The following is a 21,276-nucleotide window of genomic DNA, read 5'->3' as shown; positions in this document are numbered from 1 at the left end:
TTATTTATACTCCATTCCCTGTACATGAGTGCGTTTGTATCCGCTATGCACCTTGGCCAATCCCCCGCCGTGGGTATGTGCCATTCAGCCCGAGGACATCATCATCATCATCATCGTTTTACGCGCTCTCCTATTCCGGTTGTTCGATTCATCCAAAAAAAAAACCTTTCGTCAATGAGACGTGGCCATATTGTACTCCTGAACCGCAGGCCGTTCGTTCAAGCCATGGCTCGCGAACCCGGCACCGCTGAACAAGCTCCTCATTGCAACGGGAATGGCTGTGCGTCGCTGAACACGGGTCCGGACACTGCAAAGGCAGGGGTGGTCACACAACGACCAGCGCGGTGGCTTGATCTTGGCTGTGGGCCTTCTCCGAGCTCGTCCAGCGCCTGTCCTGTGTCCGTTTACACATCTGGAAACAACGGGCACAAAGCGCTGGTGACGGCAGGCACCAACCTGCTCCAGAACAAGGACCGCGGATGTCGTGAGTTGTCCTTTCTTTGGGAACGTAGCCGTCCCTGCATCTCTCTCTGACTTTGGGAGTGTACCCATCCCTGCATAGGCAATAGTCGACAACCCGCCCACCGCCACGGCGTTTTTTTTATGCGAAGCATACTAAAATAGCCCAACCCAGCTCCTCGAGCGCGGCGGTGTCATTACCATTGACCTTTCGTGACCTCCATGTCATACCACGTGATGCGCGACGTCACAGCAGATGAAAAACGGGGGCCCAACCGCGCCGTCGCGCGAGGCGTCGTGACCAAGGATGACCACGTGGTGCGTGACGTCACAGCAGATGAGAAACGGGGGCCCAGCTCGCGCCGTCGCGCGAGGCGTCGCGACCAAGGAGGACCACGTGATGCGTGACGTAACGACATAGGAGAAACGGGGCCCCAGCTCGCGCCGTCGCGCGCGGCGTCGCGACCAATGTGTTTCCTGCTTCTGCCGCTAGGTGCGCTGTAGTGAACACGTGATGCTGGAGCGGCGGTATACAAGGGGATGCGCCTGCCTCTGCTTGGCGTACACGGGATAGAGATGCCTCCTGGAGACAGGGCTGCTCGTTGGAATGAGAAGCAAAAGTTGCGGCGTGCTACAGAGACTGATGAAGAGCGTGAAGAACGTCTAGCCAAGCGGCGTGCTCGATATGCAACTCGGCGATAATATCCTTCGCATCTCACTAGGCTTAACCTAGGCTAAGCCTCAGCCATTTTTTTCTCATAACCATGTTCACAGACTATAGCGTATAGATGCCGTCACCTATAGTGGTGAGCCGTGAATAGACTGCGTATTCGCTTCGCTTCGGTTGCAGATTTGCCCTTGAAACAATAGTCCTATATAAAAATGCCGGCCGAGCGCGAAAACAATTGCCCGAAACTCTACTACTTGAGTCCTCATTATTTAATATTGCAATTCACCAACCGGTGCCCTTTTCGTAAAGAGCATCCAGTTGCGGCTCGCTCACACTGAATTCGACGTGAAAAGCAAGCAAATTCTTTTCGCTGCGGCGAACTTTCGAAGGTAAAACCTGCATGAAAGGCCTATTACTACGGAACATTTGCTGTTGGCGAAAAAGCTCGTTGCATGCCGCTAATAAATATGAATCTGAGAACGAGGTTTCAGTGGAACGTTTTCACCGTAACTATCCATCATGACACCGCATTCACACAGGCGTCGCCTGTGCACTGAATATGAGCGCCGCACGATTTGGCGTGGCGATCTTCGCTCGTTCTTGACCCCGAGCGGCCATGTGTTGGCGTTGCATTAGTCGGTTCACTGCAGAGTTTTCAATGCGGGTTTTATCTTATCTTTCAAGGCGACAGCGTTAAAATTTTCGTCATGCAGAAAATACGGCGTCGTCATCGTCGATGCCATAGGTGTTGTAGGCAATAATTCGGCGGAGAAGAAACCTACGTTGGCTACCTTGGTAACGTGATTTCGTAGCGCGATCACAATGTGCACACGGGATTGCGAGCACACTGTACACCGTAGCAGGCGACAGTTAAATTAATGATTGGCCGCGAGAAGTTCCTCTGGACGAGCAGCCTGGGTCGCACAGGCCCCACCAGTGGCAGCACCTGCCATCGCAGGGCATTGAAGCATCGCTTAATCACTGCACTACTCCGTCAAAAGTGATTTGGGGACTCGCAGTGATCTTTGAGTGTAAAGTAGAGAATGCAGTTCCCCATAAGCAATTCCGCATTTATGTCATTAAGGCGGATCTGAGGTGTTTCCTCCAATTTTTCAAAAGTTTAGCTCCAAAGCACTCCTTCAGAAGTATCCACCTCAAGCAAGAATCTTGTGTTGTGCGATCAAATTAACTTGGGTAAGCTCGGAAAATATCGGTGGAGCGCCACGCCACCTGTAGCCAATGGAAGGAGCGCGTGGCACCAGCTGCTTCTAGAGTGGAGAGAGGACGATGAATATCAAGGAACGCGGTTGTGTGTACAGCCACCCTGATTTTTAATAATATAGCGCGAGCGGCGACCCAACTGCTGGTCACCGCCTTATAATGGCGATAACCGTGCAACAAGGCGAGAGTTGGCGCACGCGCACGAAGGCAGAGCGTCGTCTGCTACGGTGTTCCGAGCACGAGGACACACGCCCTGCCGCAATATCAGTTCGCAAGATGCCGCCAAGCCGTAGAGCGCATGCGCATGATTAATATGTGGGACTGCATGAGACGTGATTTCTTTCTCTCTCTTTTTTTTGCCTATTACGGGAGGCCAGCCTGGCGACGAAAAGTTTTCATGGGCATGCGCTCTATGGCTTGGCGGGATCTTGCTAACTGATATTGTGGGATTGTCCTCGTGCTCGAAACAGCGTAGCAGACGACGCTCTGCCTTCGTGCGCGCGCGCCAACTCTCACCTTGTTGCACGCTTATCGCCATTATAAGGCGCTCACCAGCAGTTCGGTCGACGATCACGCTATGTTATTAAAAATCAGGGCGACTGTACATGCTGGTACCAGACATATAGAGCAGATTTAGAATGAAGGTATGCTCTTGCATGTCTTCTATGTTTAACTACGTTAAAGGTTACCTGAAAAGGGACTTTGAGGTTGGCTATAAAATGCTTGCATTATGTACAATACAGGCTACCGTGCATTCATGCCGCATACACAACCTCAAAGGCGAGCCGATAATCTATGATACATTTCTAATAACTTCAGCTTCCACGCCTCGCGGCTACCAGCGGTTTCTGGTTTTTGCCCCAAGCCACACGCAACGCGTCATGCCGCGCTCGTTACGTCAGCAGCGGACTGCTGTGATTTGTCGCCATGCCAAATTCACGCAACCGCCGGAGGGGCTGAGTCAGTGGGGCCGGCGGAGGAGCGCCGTCATTTTAGAGCTCAAAAACGGACCAGAGTCGATGGAAAGGGGCGAAGATCCAGCAATGCATATTGACTACAGATAGCCCAGCTTCCACGAAACTAATTAAAAAATTCTTCTTGGAGGATATTTGTGAAGGGCTTCATTTAACATCCTAGGCATCCAGGTACGTTCTTGCACCCCCCTCCTCCCCGGTTAAAACGCATGTAAAACCGTACCACTTTTTTTTGTTGCAGCCAGCGACCAAGCTCTGTCCTGGCTTTTTGTCAGGGGTAAGACGCCTGTATTTCTTTCCATGCATCTCCCAGTGGGCTGTGACAGCGAGCCACCGTCATCACCGCTAATTTGGTGCCCTGTGCCGTCACTGAGGGCGCCTCTGTCCACGGTGCTCTCCCTGCTGGCTTTTTCTGGATGCTGCAGCGATTCTCTGCGCTGCTATTAGGTGAGTAAAGGTCCATATTCGCCTTCGTTCTGACGTCCACGTTTAATTGGGGCTTGCATGCAGGTCGTCACGAAAATATGCAATAATATGAGAAGGAGCATGCACGCTGCTGCTTGCGTTCAGAATCATGGCGATATCTTCGTGTTCAGCTAGAGCAGCTTAATAACAAAAGGGAAGAGCTGAAGAGCAAGAGAAGGCGTGCAACATGGACTAATATAACCATAAACATGCCATTTTCATTCTTGTACTAACCAAGTGTATACAGTCAGAACTTGTGATACATCGAGGGACATATAGATAGCGGCCACAAATAAGCTTTCTTCTGAGTGTAATCCGTGTCAAGTGAAAACTGAGGGATCAGAAGTACTGAAATCGCGTTCCATGTATCGATTAGGTGACGTCCTTTTCCCAACAGGAGGACTCCCACGAATGCTGCAACGACATACCAATGTTGCAAAATTCAGTCCTTAGCATACATAGAAATCAAAGCGCGCTTTTCTGTAGGTCATCAGCTATCCAGCGCAGATCTGAGTAGGCCGTGGACCTAGAGCCAGCTTTTTCCGTTCATCATGAACACAACTACGGAAGAAATGAAAGGTCCCGAAAGCTGTTTCTTATCGTCCTTTCTCTTTACTGATTTGCGTCTTCCCGTTCGATGCCTTTATTCTTACCGAAAGGACCGCCTAGGTTCCGCAACACCTGCCGTAGACACTTGACTTAGGACTGCGCATTTTTTCCGTGATTTGTATTGGGGCCAGACATTACACGAAAAAGCGGCATTTTTCTTCTGAGCTGTTCAGACTACATTGAAACCCACACTTATGTACTCCAATTGCGAGACGACCGCTTTATAAGACTAGGCACCCTCTCTAGAGAAATTCTGAAACATATGGCGACCAGTGGGAATAGAGCACGAGAAAAAAAAAATTCCCTGTGGTTTGACCAATTGCCATCCCGAGTGGAATTGCGGAAGCAACGGCGCGGCAGTCGCAGTGGCGGCGGCGCCTCTGAGTCACCCACGCAGCAGAGGAGTCGGCGGCGGCTCCGCGCTCCTCTGACGTCAATCGCTCCTCGCGCTTGCGCAGCTGGGGCTCTCCGGGGCTCCGTGAAATCGCTCACATTTAGCGTAGTGTTGCTTTCGCAACAAAAGACTGCTAGTAAAATCTACTGCACCCACTGGCCATGTCTAAGCTTTTCCGAATAGAGCATCAAAGCGTAAACGTGTGTATAGCGATGAGGTTTAGCCCTCAACCGTAACTAAAAATGAATTGGCAAGGTGATTTTTGAAGAAAGGAAATGGCGCAGTATCTATCTGACATATCTCAGTGGACACCTGAACAGCAACATAGGCGAATGGAGGAAGGTGGGAGTGAAAGAAAAAGGTACCGTAATGGAGGTCTCCGGAGTAATTTCGATGATCTTTAACGTGCACTGACACCGCACAGCACCCGGGCATCTTTCGCGTTCCGCCTCCATCCAAACTAGGCTGACGCGGTCGGGTTCGGACCGGGTTCACCGGCTGGGTAGACGATCGCCTTAACCACTGAGACACCGTGGCGGGTCCGTAACTACGATTTTTCATATTACAACATTTTGGCCGAGTTGTTTACCTACAATCATTATTACAGCGCAAAGACGGCACAGAAGAAGGGGACAAAACAGCGCTGAAGGCCCAAGACTTCAAGCGGCCCACGCACGCCCGGCGCGAATGCCACAGCACCCGTCGTTACGAGCCCGAACAGGCGACGCCGCCTTTGATGAGCAAAGCGCCCGGAGCCGGCCGGCAGCCCAAGACGGATAGTCCGCTTCCTCAAAAGGGTCAATGCAAAGAGCCCGCCGGGAACAACCGACGTATCAGCCCTTCGGACGACGCCTGTGCAAGGGGTCAACAGCAACCTGCCTGAGTCGGTTGTAATTCGGCCGGTCGCAACCGAAATCGCTCCAACCGCCAATCCAACGGCCACAACCAGTGGAATAAGGACAGCGCGAGACGAGACAATCCGGACGGTGGAAATCGCGGCGGGAGTGTGGCCGCTCCCCTCAATCCGGGGACTTACGGCTGCCAAAAGGCTACCGGAGCTTCCAGACTGACAAGCCCAGCCGACACAAAAGCAGCGACGCCTCCGCCGCCCCAGCCACCGTCTCGTGGACGTCACTACAACAACAAGCAGAATGCAGGAGGCGGACAAACGCAGGCCCGGAGGCAGTTCTCTAACACCAGACCGGGTCCTCAACCGGTAACCCCTCCCGCCGCAGCAGCGACCGCTGCCCCTAGGGCGGCAACAGCCTGCAACAACACCAACAGGTCTCCGACGCATAAGAATAAGGGCCCGGCCACTGGCGATCCTCCGTGCCCATCGGGAAGGTCCCGCCGACAGCAACACCAACAGGAGCAGCGGTCTGACTATAACCATCCCCGCAACAGCCGGGTTAACGCTCTGGCGGCGGACACGTCTCCGCGGCAGGGCTCCCGCGATTTTCAGCGTTCTGCACGCGGGGGTGTGGCCGACGCTTCGCCCGAAGGTGCTGGCGACGATCTGCCGGACGATGGGTCGCGTGGGCGCTCCATGTCCCTCAAGGGGCTTTGGGAGAAAACCAACCTGACCATTTTTCGCCGGCGGACGTCGCAGTGAACGCGGTGCATGTTTGCACACCCCCAAGGCCGCCCGACTGCCGGACTGGAGCCATTAGCTTCGCCTGCATCAGCTGGCAACCAGGGTATATGCTGCCGCTGCTTCTGATGTGGCGGGAGTTTGGTTCAAATCGGTGTCACATGATTTTAAGTTTATCGCTGTGCCCACAGACTCGTATTTAGCGCACTGGCAATTTTCCACGAACTGTCCTTGTGTGAAACATGACAGAAAGCTATTTTACTGCGGACGGAGCAAAAGGTTGAGCTGGCGAGGATGAAATTGAAGGCACTGACTGTCCGAGCGCGTCTGGTTGCTGGCTTAGAATGACAGCTCTCCTGTACATACCTTAGGTGTTTCATGAACATGCCTGACTATATCGACGTCCTCCCTATTTCGGCGCTGTTGTGTGCCCTCATTGTTCTGTGCCGTCCTGTGCCACCTCATTGTACTTCTATGCCGCCTCATTGTATTTAGCCATCCAAGGTTTTCTGATAATTAACTAATTAATTTATGCCAATGAATCTTTTTTGTTCGCTTAACTATCACTGACGAAATGCATTTCAAATCATTTCAAACTTGTTTTTTTTTTATTCTATTGCCTACTTTTTCACTGTTTTGGCTGTCCAGGGCGGTTTTCCCGTCCACTCACTATATCGACGGCCTCCCTATTTTGGCGCTTTTTCGACATTTTTGGCTCTAATTAACTAATCATCCTGTCGACATATTTTTTTTTGCGAACATCGCAAGTGCTGCGGACACGTTTTGCAGGCACATTTTGGGGACACGTTTTTGTGACGCGGCCACGCCAACATAGCCTAGAAATGCCTTCGCATTAATAATACAATTCTACACGTTATCGAGTTTCCGAGCTCTTCCCGGCGACTTTTTCATGCTCGCACCTTCCTCCGTCGCTCGCACTTGCGTATATAAGCTGAGAGGTGGCTATTGGTGAGATTCTTTCAGACGTTAACCAGCTACCACGGCTGCGACCAATAAACCGCGTAATTCCTGCGGGTCATGAAGCTTCGCTCAGGGAGGTTGGGCTGGCGTAGGAGCGCCGTCCTGCCTACGTGCTAAAAGTGACTGTACACTGCAAACCGAAAAACACCCGGATAGGAGTAAATGGCTCATCGCGTAGCGCACTCCCGAAAAGGGGTTTTTATACTCCTCATAATAGAAGTATATCGTCTACTCCTCTGCTTGAAGGGGTACTTTCGGAGTGCTAGAAGGAGTAAAGTGTTACCGCTCTGCAGACGGGAGTTTATTTAGGAGTAAAGTTGTGATCACAAAGGAGTTAGCATGGCAATTAATAGAAGTATTATATACTCCTTTGCAGCTACTTTTATAGTACATTTCAGGAGTACGTGCCTGTTCCTTTTAAGTAGTTTTGACAGGAAATTTTTGGAGAAATTTTTCTTACTATAGGGTTACATTTATGATTCCCAGACGAGTATATTACTTCACTTGATGCGGAAGCCGATTTGAAATAAAGTATTCGTATGGAAGGCTCATTTTAGAGCTTGATATTCCAGGATAAATGCGTCGATGAACTTACAGTGATTTATTTCAAACAATATTTTATTGGGTACAAAACATTTGAGACATGTGTTCGGCAGCTTGCTTTCGACGGTTACAGAGAAACAACGTCTTGGCCCCTGTAGAAAAGAAGAGTGCCTTAACCCACGCTGTCTTTGGGTACATAATTTAAATACTCAAAGGAATGAAAATAGAGATGCCACACTTGAAAGCAAGGAGGGAACCTTGAAATGCTTCGCTGTCAACATACAGGCTCCTTCTGAAAGAAAGATTAGAAAAACAAATGCATCAGAAGAATTGCACCTCTAAGCTTGAAGTATGACGTGCTTCAAGTGTAGAAGTCAACGTCCCAAAGCCGTTCAGAATGCACTTTTCAATAAAGTAGGTATTATTGAAGTTTAAACGTTTTTCATGACAAAAGATTAGCTAGCAGAACATAGTAGGTAATCAACTGTACCTGTACCCTGTCGGATGACAGCGGCTAAACGCGGTTTTCAGGGAATCACAAATTCCAGAGAGCCGCTTTCGTAAACGTTAAGGCAATACAGCGAATGGGAAGCAGCATCGATAGGGAACATTTTTTCCGCAAAGCATAAAACTGAAAAAAATAAAATGGTCTTACTGAGGCACTTGCGCATTCGCTCTGCCTTTGGCTGTGTTCCTGCACCGAAAGAGGCCTCGAGATATAATTTTTTTTACTTGTCAGAGGTTCCTCATGCTTTTCAGGCACCATATCAGAACCAATTACTGAAATCAAGACATGCAAACAAAAGATAGCGCTTTGCATACACGCAGCGGAAGCTTACATGCAATTTCCTTGATGGGAGAGCCCGCAGCTACGCATTTTCAGGACGTCCTCATTCTGCGTATAGGCCAAAGGCAGGGCAAGGGTGACTGACATAGCAGGCATTGTTAGGAATAGAAAGCTACCACCAGACCCACCCTCCCGCCGCCAGCTGTCTTCTGTTAAGCTTTGCCCTCACATTCGTGGCCAGGGTTCAAAAGAAAAGATTCTACACAGGTCTATGGCTGGGAAAGGAATATACTTTCGGGAAAGAACGCCAACCAAAAAAAAAATCATGTTTGGGAATCTTGGTTCTTTCAGCAGGTGTGACTGCGAGTGAGTCACAGCTTGCCTTTTTTAAGCCTTCGGTTAGTCATCCGCCGGGTCACTGATCGTAGACAGTTGATGCAAGGATAGTTCCCTCGAAGTCAGTCTTGTCAACCCGCGCTTCCTTCCTTGTTCATTTGTTTGGCATCCGCTTTGTGCTGCTTCAGTTTTTCTGGGAAATGCTTGCTTTCGCCAATGTACTACGTCCAGCACGAGCAGGGGATCTCGTACACTGGCGTATGCTTTATTCTTTTTCTTTCGCTGCCTTCCTGGGATCAGCAGTCTGAACCGGAACGCTTGCCTCCACGAGTTTCACATAATGGAATGTGTTCGGAAACTGCACGCGAAGTGGAAACTTCTTTTAACATTTTTCAAATGCGAAGAGCTCACAAGATACCACATTTTGGAACTAGACGCCTAACCATCAAGAAAAGGCAGCGTTCAGTATGGTTGAAACCTCATGTCCGCTGCCGAAAATCGCTGCAACGTTAAGATGCCACCAACTCGGAAAATGTAACAGTTTAGCTAATCTCCGTGAGCGCTAAGGCGTCGCCATGTCCTGTGCTATGACTGAAAAGAATAAAATCGCTTGCATTGTTTGCATAACAAGGCCCTCTTAAAACACAGGAAAGGAAGCAACCGATTAGGGAACGGTTCTCAGCACTGTTCGTAATAACGTGACAAAAATTCACAGACCCCAAGGCTGTGCATTTTCACCTGTCATTGCCTGTACAGCTTTTCCATATTCATAGGGCGTGAACGCATGAAGAAAATTTGGTCCCTAGAAGAACTGACCGTACTTCCAGCTGTACATGTTAGCGTAACAGCCACGACTGCAGTGCCACACTCTTTTTTCAGCCGCATGCAACAACAAATTTCTCAGATACTTACTTCATGCCTGCTGTGTGAGTTGGCTCCACCGGACCACAATGAAGCCTTTGCTGTTTTGCTGTTCTCGTTAAGCCTTTCATCTCGGCGCACCCGTGGTTCACAGCAAGTCTACGCACACTGAAAAGGGAGCGGCGTTAAGTGCATGCGCGTCTATGGCATCAAAGGAGAGCTTAATACTGCTTACCAGAACACACGACGATGATAATCCGGTCTTTAGTATTCTTGCAATACAGCGAAAGAACGAGGGGCCGACGATGTCGAGAAAACTGGTGCGTCACACACACACCGCCATGTCGGCGCGGCGAAACGGCAGCAGCCAACACTTGTATGCTGCGTAGACAATGAATGACTAGCCGCTGCTTCTGCACATATTGCTGGCTTGAGTGAGACGTTCATTGCAGCACGTTGCTGCTAAGGTCGATGATGTCCAGTCTCTTATGTCCCGACAAGCGCGCGAAAAGGAGCGGGCGGCAAGCTGGCGGCTGCGGGCAGGTCGACGCGTCACACACCGCCATGTTGGCTCGGCGGAGCTCGGCTGGCTAAGCCTCTCGCAGACTGTCCTCGCAGGCGATGCAACACCAAGCGTTCTCCGAATACACTGGGGGCTTCACAGGCACTGTCTGTGGCGCACATTGGTGCGCTAGGTTGCGGCGATCCGGTGTCTTGTAACATGACAAACGTGCGTGAAGCAGCAAAAGCACAGGCGAGCAGGCAGCGACGACAGAGCCGGCGTCGTCACCTGCAAGTGCAGCGAACCGGCAGCTGCCACTAGGCGGCGGGCAGACACTAAGGAGTGCATAAAGGGCCTGAAGGAGTATTGAAGCCGACATACTCCTTCTTGGAAAAGTAGTAAAATCATGTAAATGCTTTATTTTACTCCTCGATTTCGCGACGGCAGTAAAAAAGGAGGATTTCCTCTTTTTTACTACTTAAAGTCGATTGCGCAATTTTCAATAAGGAGTTTAAAAGCGGACACTAGCCATTTATATTCCTATTTGGGATTATTTGTGTTACAAAAAACTCAACTTCTATAAACCGAAGTAAAAATTCTTGCTGGTCAATATTCTTGAAGCGGTGGGTTTTAACAAGCCTGCATACTGCAACTTCATTATACCACTTTACGAACCCCTTTAACGAGCTTCAGCTCTTACGCAGGTGTATAGAGGGTGTTTCAGTGAACACTCTAAAATTTTCAGGAATACCCATTTTGAGGAGGAAATATGGCAGTGTTCGCAGACACCACAAAAGCAGTGCTTGGTTTAAAGTAGTAAGCTGGCTATCTAATTTTCAATAATGAATCTTTAAACTACGAGAGTTAGGCACCTAGTTGCAATTAGAGATTTGTAGCCGGTCGTTAGTAGCACCCATATTAGTTTTCAGAATTTAGAAAATGCGATTACCCTAGGCACGGTGGCTCGACAAATTCTGGCTGCATGCTGCGAACATAGATGCGCTTACGAAAGCATGCAAGCAAAGCAACCGCTCCAGTGCACGAAACTAGAAGAAAACGCCAACATTTGTTGAGCGACAGCGCCAAGTATAATCTTGTTTTCGAAATTCTGGGAAACGCTATGGCAATTACTGTCGACAGGCTATATATATCTCATTTCAACTAGGCACCTAACTTCATTAGTTAAAAGATATTTATTAAAAATTAGTTAACCAGCTTACTGCTTCAAATGATTCGATGGATTTTTGGTGTTCGCAAAATCTATAATACTACACCGCAAAAGCCATAATTTTGCCCCAAGATACCTATATCTGAATATAGGCCTATTTTTGCCTCTTTTTGAAGAAAGGCATTCTGGCGTCAGCGAACACTGGTAACAATGTGCGGCAAAAGCCATATTTTTTCCCAAAGAAGCCTATGGCTGAATAGATTTTTGAAAATATACTCACTGAAACTCCGGTACATGGTCAAAGCCAAGAGCACCGTAATGCTTCCACTAACCTGTGGAATATGAGGTCAGGGCTTTTCAGCAAAGTAGAGAGATCTCTAATATGTTTTTTAATCTTCAAAGAGGTAACTGGGATACCCATGTCAAGTCATATTCACTGCAATTTACGGCTGAGAGATTCGGTGTGGTTCTGCCTACGTGCTCTTCCATAGTTTGCGATAGAAATGTTCGCGGAAACACGTTCCTATTGATATTGTAACGTACTTGCTGACGAAGGGGGGTTTATTAGTAGGCACGAAAGGGAAGGCCAGGCAAGCTGGGGCAACAACAGCGACAGACTCCACACGGCGCGAGCCCTACTTCGTCGTCGTCGCCCTACTTCGTATGCGCCACCTGGCAATACTAGGTGGCATTATTCCCCCCTTATGAAGAAAAAAAAAAGAGCGCTGTCGCTGTCGACGTAAGGGTGAAACAAAAAAAAAACAAAAAAACAAGCAAACTGCCGCAACTGAAGCGCGCGAAAACATCAGCACGGTTGCGTCACCGTGTATAGTACGGCTTAAGCCGCACAACGTGCACAATGTCAGAGTCGGGCTGTCGGCGTCGCGGTTGCGCAGCACCGTCCGGAACCACTTCATAGTTAACCTCACTCACACGCCGTACCACTCTGTAAGGGCCAAAATAGCGGGAGAGCAGTTTCTCACACAAGCCTTGGCGACGAACAGGAGTCCACACCCAGACTTGGTCACCGGGTTTGTAGTCAACCTGTCGGTGGCGAAGGTTGTAACGGCGCGCATCCGAGCTCTGCTGTTGCCCGATGTGCACGCGGGCCAGCTGACGGGCTTCTTCAGCACGTTGGGCAAACTGTTGGGCGTCTGGGGCGAGTTGGTCATCCTCTGGGCACGGGAGCATGGCATCAAGCATGCTCTGGACTTCGCGTCCGTACACAAGGCGAAACGGGGAGAAGCGCGTAGTTTCCTGCAGGGCGGTGTTGTAGGCAAAGGTGACATACGGCAGGACCTCATCCCAAGTTTTGTGTTGAACATCTACGTACATGGACAACATGTCCGCAAGGGTCCTGTTTAATCGTTCGGTCAAGCCATTGCTCTGCGGATGGTAGGCCGTGGTCTTGCGGTGTGTTGTGCAGCTCAGCCGAAAGATGTGGTCGATTAGTTTCGCTGTAAACGCCATCCCTCTGTCTGTAATCACGTGCGAAGGAGCGCCATGTCGCAGGACGATGTTGTGCATGAAAAACTCTGCGACTTCTGAAGCTGTGCCACGAGGGATCGCCTTGGTCTCGGCGTAGCGAGTCAGATAGTCGGTAGCGACTATGATCCACTTATTGCCGCCCTGCGACAAGGGGAAAGGGCCGAGGAGGTCCATGCCGATCTGGTCGAACGGAGCGCGAGGGGCAGTAACGGGCTTGAGAAAACCCGCCGGCTTAAGTGGTGGCGTTTTCCGGCGCTGGCATTCTCGGCAGCTTTGAACGTATCGTTTGACATCAGCAGAAAGTCCAGGCCAGTAATACATGTTCCGCACTCTGGCGAGCGTACGTGAAAAGCCCAAGTGGCCAGACGTGGGCTCATCGTGGCAGGCGAAAAGAACGTCAGATCGGAGGTCGGCTGGAATGACGAGAAGGTAAGGCCTATCGTTGCCTCTCGAGTTCTTCTTGTACAAGAGACCTTGCCGCAAACAGAAGGAGCCAAGACGTCGAGAGAAGTGGCGAGGTATAACCGTATCACTACCTTCAAGGGCGTCAATGAGAGGGCGAAGGTCCGAGTCCGCCCTCTGCCGAGTCAGTAGGTCGGAGGCGGTGAGAGTACCAAGGAAGCCGCTGTCGTCATCGGGCGCTGCGTCGGCAGGATCAACTGGTGCACGCGACAGTGTGTCGGCGTCTTCGTGTCTGCGGCCGGACTTGTAAACAATAGTAATGTCAAATTCCTGGAGCCGTAAGCTCCAGCGTGCCAGGCGTCCAGATGGGTCTCGCAAATTTGCCAGCCAGCATAGGCAGTGGTGATCGGTGACCACTTTGAATGGGCGGCCGTAAAGATAAGGGCGAAACTTCATGGTGGCCCACACGACCGCAAGACATTCTTTTTCAGACGTGGAGTAATTGCTCTCGGCGCGGGAGAGAGTACGGCTAGCATAGGCGATAACCCTCTCAAGGCCGTCTTGGTGTTGAACAAGGACCGCGCCAAGACCGATGTTACTGGCGTCGGTGTGGACCTCGGTATCGGCATCTTCGTCGAAGTGCGCAAGAACGGGAGGTGTTTGAAGGCGCTGGCGGAGCGTAGAGAAAGCGGTCTGTTGCTCAGTGGTCCAGACAAAGGAGGTGGTATTCCTGGTGAGGCGCGTCAACGGCTCAGCAATCGTGGAAAAGTCCGCAATAAAGCGCCGATAATACGCACAGAGACCCAGGAAGCGCTGGACAGCTTTCTTGTCGGTCGGAACGGGAAAACGTGCGACGGCGGCAGTCTTTTCGGGGTCCGGCCGCACTCCCTCAGCGCTCACAACGTGACCCAGATATTTCAGCTCTTCGTAACCGAAATGACACTTCTGGGGCTTCAGGGTAAGGTCTGCCGAGCGGAGGGCTTCGAGGACAGCCCGCAGGCGCTTGAGATGTTGGTCAAACGTTTCCGAAAAAACTACGACGTCGTCCAAGTAAACAAGACAGCTTTGCCACTTGAGGCCTGTGAGGACGGTGTCCATCATCCGTTGGAACGTAGCCGGGGCGGAGCACAAACCGAAAGGAAGCACTTTAAATTCATAGAGGCCATCTGTAGTCACAAAGGCGGTTTTTTCGCGGTCCCGTTCGTCTACTTCAATTTGCCAATAGCCGCTCTTTAAGTCAATGGATGAGAAGTACTTAGCGCGCCGTAATCTATCCAGCGAGTCGTCAATGCGCGGCAACGGGTGGACGTCCTTTTTGGTCACACTGTTCAGTTTGCGATAGTCGACACAAAACCGGAGAGTGCCGTCCTTCTTCTTAACAAGGACCACAGGTGAAGACCACGGGTTTGGGAAGGTTGAACAACGCCATCGTCAAGCATTTCCTGAACCTGAGTTTGGATAACCGCCCGTTCTTTAGCAGAAACACGATAAGGCTGCTGTCGTATAGGGCGAGCGTCGTCATAAGTGATGATGCGGTGCTGCGTGATGGGTGTTTGACGAACCTTCGAGGAGGAAGCGAAGCACGACTTGTATTCCTTCAGCAGCTGTTCCAAAGCCAGGCGTTGCTCCCGAGACAGGTGGCAGTTTATGTCGACGTTTTCAAGGGAAGGTTCGTCTGTGCCGGCTGCCGCGGACGCAAAACAAACGGGAATATCGGTAACAGGTTCGGCAGAAGCGATAGCCGTTCCTGCAAAAAGGTGCCGGTACTCATTAGAAAAATTAGTGACCAGGACCGCAGACCGGCCACCACGAAGCGTCAGTAGACTGCGAGCGGCGCAGATGCCTTGAGTAAGCAGGAGTGAACGGTTAGCCTCGGCGACTGCTTCTGCGTCATGCAAGTCGTTACAAGTGACTTCAACCAAAACACTGCTCCGTGGCGGCAACGTGACACTGTCTGCAGAAACACGAAGGGCGGCACTGCGATGGCAAGATTCGGCGAGGTGGGTCGCTTTACCGGTCGAAAAGGTGATGATTCGTCGGCGGAGGTCGATGACAGCACCATACTCCCGCAGAAAGTCAATGCCGATAATGAGATCGCGGGAGCAATTGCATAGAACTACACAACTGACGACGAACGTAGATCCCTGAATCTGAACGCGAGCCGTGCAAATACCCTTTGGAGTAACGAGATGACCACCGGCAGTACGGAGATGCACTACAGAACAAGGCGTAAGGACTTTTTTTAGAAGAGTCGCCAATTTATCACTGATAATTGAATAGTCGGCCCCGGTGTCCACTAATGCACTGACTCTGTGACCGTCGAGAAGAACAGGTATGTCCAAGGAAACGCAGCTGTCTTGGTCAGATGACGGTACTATCTGTTCACGGTCGGAGCGTAGCGGCGGCGGCGGGAGGTCTTCAGCGCAGCGACTCCCAGCGACCTCGCCCCCGAAGGTCGCTGGTCTCAGTTTTCCCGGCGAGGGCTCGGCGAGCGACCCTGTACTGCTCGCGGGGAGCTGTGCGGGTTCGGGGAAGAGCGCCGCGGCTGATGCGGCGCACGGGCTGAAAGTCGCTGTTCCGCGAGGAAGTCTTCAATGGCTGGAGGCCGGTGGCCAAACCGGGGTCTGGGCGAATCGGCGCGAAAGCCCTGCAGACCGAGGCGTCGAAAAGAGCAATTGCGGTAGAGATGGCCTGGTTCTCCGCAGTGAAAGCAGAGTGGCCGGTTGTCAGGTGTGCGCCAGACATCGGCCTTCCGCAAGTGCACTCGGCGATCGTCGAAATACGGGACTGGTGGAACTGGGGACAGCGGTGCAGGAGGCGTTACTGGAATCGGCAGTGGCGAAGCTGCAGCCGGGCGTCTCGCAACTTCGGCATAGGTGGGGCGGCTGTAGTCTCCCGGCAGAGGTGGTGTTTCGACGGTAGGACCCCTGAACGCCTGTTGCACCTCCTCGCGAACAAGAGCGGAAAGCGAACCAAGTGCAGACTGCGAAGGGCTGCAAAACTTGAGGACCTCTTCACGCACGATGGTGCGAATCAGTTCGCGCAAATCGTCAGGGTGGCTCCCGGCGGTGGCAAACGATTCGGTAACTGCAGCAGCATGCACGGGCCGGTTGTAAGTCGCAGAACGTTGTTGAAGAACCTTTTCCATCGTCGCGGCCTCGGCAAAGAATGCAGCGACGGTCGATGGTGGGCTGCGCACGAGGCCTGCAAATAGCTGTTCTTTGACGCCGCGCATGAGTTGGCGCACCTTTTTCTCTTCGGGCATGGCCGGGTCAGCTCGCCGGAAGAGCCGAGTCATATCCTCCACGTACATGGCTACAGACTCATTCGGCATTTGAATGCGAGACTGCAAAGCCCGTTCAGCCCGTTCTCGGCGATCCGTGCTGGTGTAGGGCTCCAGCAGGCGTCGGCGGAACTCATGCCATGATGTTAGCGCATCTTTTCGGTTCTCGTACCACGTACGTGCCCCATCCTCCAGGCTAAAGAAGACGTTTCGAAGCTTGGCTGCGTCGTCCCACTGGTTGAACGAGGCCACGCGTTCAAACTCGACCAGCCAGTCTTCGACGTCTTCGAGCTGACTGCCATGGAATGGTTTGGGCAGTCGCGGATTCTGCAAGGTATAGTAGGCTGCAGCTGGCATAACAGGTCGATGGGTGGGTGCTCTTGCAGACTCCAAAAGCCCATGTTCGGGAGGTAGGCCTTGGTTTCTCCGGCTAGCACGGTGCACAGGGGTGTCCACCAGCGACGGACTGGAGCCCAGGGTATGCGGAGGAGTATTAGACATATACAGGGATCTTACCCAGCGCCTACACCAGACTGTAACGTACTTGCTGACGAAGGGGGGTTTATTAGTAGGCACAAAAGGGAAGGCCAGGCAAGCTGGGGCAACAACAGCGACAGACTCCACACGGCGCGAGCCCTACTTCGTCGTCGTCGCCCTACTTCGTATGCGCCACCTGGCAATACTAGGTGGCAATATGTTGCAGTGACGGCAGTCCACCGGTCAGGAAGACAGCAACAAGACTTGCAAATGAAGGTCTTTATTTGGGCTGACTTGCCCCCGAAAAAGAACTAAAGCAACAAACGTGCACGTCAGTCGTCGAACTACGAATGCCCGCCGCACGATGCATCGCTGAATATAAAACCGGCAAAGAAACTTCAAGATAACTGGTCAAAGTTTATGTCAGTAACGTGGAAAAACGTAAACGCAGTTCTTCATCGCTGCGATCAATCTAGATTAGACAGGTCGCTTCTTGCCTCGCGAACAAAATTGGTAACGCCCCGCTCCTGCGGCCTTGAGCGCGAACGAACGGACGCTACGGTGATACGTGGCACTTTGAAGCCTCCACTTAAATACACTGCGACTTCGCTCACTGCAGCGAAGTAAAATACCACACAGCGATATTGCAAAAACTTTGAACAATGATTAACCGCTGTTAATCCCTGCACACCATTTCAGTCTTTTTTCTTCGTACTGTTCTCTCTGCTTTGCAACTTGGCGTCTAACCCAACATACTTTATAAAATCTGCATACGTTATGCGTTTTCTTTGCAGGTTTTACACAACTCCGAGGCATCGGTCTTGTTCCTACTGCATAACTAGCGAAACAGGGCGAGAACGAAAAACAAAAATTCACCTACCTAGCATATCTTGGAGACACCGGTTGACCGTCAGCCTTCTTCTAGCAGCTTTTCAGTTACAGCCGCCCTCGCGTCATAAAAAGATCATCACAATGTCATCACCCATCACAGCTGATGCGTCACAGTTTACGCACGTCAACATACCTGAGGTGGTTCCTAGCGGTAGCTTTTTTTTAGGATAAGAATTTATTGGGTACATATTGGTTACATAAATTCAGTAAACAGGCGAGGGTCCCAAAGTCAAGCGACTGTCACGGGCCGCCCTGTAGATTAATACTAACCTGAATAAAAAACAAGCAGCATCCCAGACAGGTACAATTAGCAGTAATAACAATGGTAATAATAACAATGGCAGTAATAACAACGATAGTTTTTTGCAGGACTGCAACAAGGGGGATGGAGCCTCAGAAGAAAAGGCGTGCATCATTTCATTAGGGAATATCTACGAAGAGCTACGGTCGCCTCTCTCACTATATTTTACGCAAAGACATCAAGTAGTTTTTTACATATCATCCGCTCCTCTGCAACTAATGCTTGAACTGTTTTACATGAGGACCTATGTCGTATCTACATCGTATGTCTAACGGTAGCGTTTTTTTATGCAGTATGCGGATGTTCCCCCTGATGGCTTCATGTTCTCGAGGAGGCCCGGAACCGTAAAGGAGCCCTGACGGTTCCTTTGAGAAATTTTCAGTAGTAAATTCTGGAATAATGCGTCAAACAATATCTCGCTTATTGCATCACTACTGACACAAACTGTCACGGTATATCTCTATCCTGGCTAGCGGTTTTTGAACCACCACTTACATTTTTTCTTCTAAGCAAGAATTGCTCTGAAAGCAACCGCACACAGCCTCATCATGTAACCGCCTTTTTCCGAGCATACGAAATTTGCAGGCGATTTGGGGGAAGCCCGTTAAGTTAACGGCATGGTGGTCTAAGGCTTCTTCGAACTAACAGGATCTTACTCGAGTTACTCTTATCACACAAGACAAGATACTGCATCGGAGTGGCTACGTCGAGAGTAGTGTTTGCACAGTAAAAATTTTAGGAGATCCTAGAGCTCCGGCGTAAGAATATGAAACGATAGCATAAATGAGTTCATTCCTATATGTGGAATTGGTCATTCTTTCCTTTACATATATAGTCGCTGGGGGTTCTCATGCACTCCTGGCGCAGTGGTGCTGCGGTTAAGGCATGCGCCACAGCCCATTGATAGCAAGCCATGCCACCAGGGGGGTTGTGCGATTGCATGTTGGAAAAAACAGCGCCAAAAAAGACGACCACGGAAGAAACGGGACGCGCACGATGGACCCCCTTTCTTTCGTTGTCGTCTTTTTTGCGCTGTTTTTTTAGACAAGGAACCACTCGAACTCGTCTAGTTTTGCATCCTTGGTCTTGTGCCACCCGGGTAGCTCTTCTCGCCCAACCTCTCGCGACGAATAATTCATTTATTCGCCTCCTCCCGTGGTAGTCAGTTTCCTCACAATCCCGTGGGCAGGATGTGATCACGTCTCAAGGTCACGTGACCTCGGTGGCCCACCTAGCTTGCCGCAGCTGCCGGAGCAATCGGCCGCTTCGGATGCGAGGTCAAACAGTTGCCGACGCCGACGCCGGAAACTTTTTTAGAGTGCCGCTCTTAGGCGCCCGTTTCTGATTTTCGCGGCGTTCGGTTGCCGTTGCCGTCGCCGTTATCCGTTGTAACCAGCAGTAGACAAACATGAAGTTACGAAAGCAATGGAGGGGGAGCTTGGAAAGGAGAAAGTAAAAGCGCACCCTCCTCCCTTCCTTAGCAACTGGCGCACCAGTTGGGAGCGCAGCTGCGCATAGCAACGATGACGTCACAGAGAAGTGGTAGAACCAACACGTGCGCGTTGGCGGCGGCAGATATACCGCCGCTACTTCGGTAGACGACTCGTTACAGTACAGTGAGTGCGACGCATGGCTCCGAAGCGGCCAAGTGATTCCGCGCCAAGCGGTTCGGGAAGCGGCAGTGGGTTGACCAGAAGGCTTTCGCCCAGCACTCTTTAGAATTTCCAAAGTATCTACGGTATTTTTTTGAGGAAAGGAAATGCTCAGTATCTTTCTCCATCAACTGCAAAACCATTGGAGCGCGGGATGGAAAGCAGAGGGTAAAATTTGTAAATTGGTTTTTGAGGAAAGGAAATGCGCAGGGTCTGCCTCACACATCTCGCTGGACACCTGAACCGGAGCGAAGGCGCATAAGTGCCCTCATGGAACAGTGGACTCCTCAATCTTGCTTTAAGCATCAAGGCGATAGTGACAGATGTGCGCTCCATGCATTTGCAATGACAACGTCGTGACAGAAACGCTGCCACCTGCCAGGGTGGCAGGGTAGGTGGGGACTTTTATGTAGATATAAAGACAAGCGGGAATTTCTTACCACTTATGCGGGAGAAAATCCCGTTCCTCTCGCTCGTAACGGCTCCCACATATGTGACAACCTCGCGAAATACTTGCGCAGACCTCGTCTTTGAAGACCAGGCATTGGTCAGCAAGTCGAGCATATATCCATCTATATCTCCGTCCGCAAACCTTCTTTCACGACAATCAATACAGTCGAGCCCACTTATAACAGCCGCAGATATAACGAACGCTCGCTTAGTACGAACGAGGGCGGTGCTACCGTCAAAATATATATTGGGGCAATGGCACAGTGTCTCACATAGAACGAACTGTTGTGGCCTCAACACTCGGTTAGAGCGAACGCGAAGCTGTCGGGCCTCCGTAGTTGACCGAGCCGGCGATGTTTGGCGCGGTTTCGCTCCACTGCGAACCCGCGGCAGGCGAATTTCGCGCACTTTGTGTTCCCCTGACACAACGCGAACACAGAGCGCACAAAGCGTCCCCCGGCGCTCCTTTGCGGGTAAAATAAAGTAAAAAAAAAGAAAAAGCGCGCGTTGAAAAATGAAAACGAAAAAGCGCGCGCGCGCGGTGACGAAAGAGAAAGTGGCGCCGCCCGCGTCGCTGTGATGCATCCACGTGATTTGTTGCTCCGTTGCCACCCCGTGCTGAGGGCATTGCGCCGTCGATTCTTTCTGTGCGATGGCACTGCGTTGACATCGTTGCCGCATCCGTGCCTTTCCCAGATCGGGGAGTTGAAGGCTGCCTCAGCACGCGAGCCCAAGGGCTTGACTTGCGCCTGGTGCGATGGAGGACTATAC

The 21,276-nt window shown here is 51.1% G+C and overlaps 1 long non-coding RNA gene across 2 annotated transcripts; it reads right to left on the bottom strand.

Moving 5' to 3' along the window:
• Nucleotides 1–8,051: 8,051 nt before the first annotated feature.
• Nucleotides 8,052–10,367, bottom strand: LOC149354601 (uncharacterized). Of its 2 annotated transcripts, none has more exons than XR_016289669.1 (3): nt 10,127–10,367; nt 9,943–10,059; nt 8,052–8,199 (listed from the first exon to the last, which is right to left on the bottom strand). It is a non-coding gene; the product is annotated as an uncharacterized LOC149354601 (long non-coding RNA). The 2 variants fall into 2 exon arrangements; XR_016289670.1 differs by lacking the exon at nt 8,052–8,199 and adding an exon at nt 9,037–9,388.
• Between the last annotated feature and the right edge of the window lie 10,909 nt (nt 10,368–21,276).

Source organism: Amblyomma mixtum, chromosome 3 (genome assembly GCF_055824585.1).
Source record: "Amblyomma mixtum isolate Tamu chromosome 3, ASM5582458v1, whole genome shotgun sequence".
NCBI classification, from domain to species: domain Eukaryota; kingdom Metazoa; phylum Arthropoda; class Arachnida; order Ixodida; family Ixodidae; genus Amblyomma; species Amblyomma mixtum.
The sequence above is the reverse complement of the archived record's forward strand: the minus strand, read 5'-3'. Positions and strand labels throughout refer to the sequence as shown.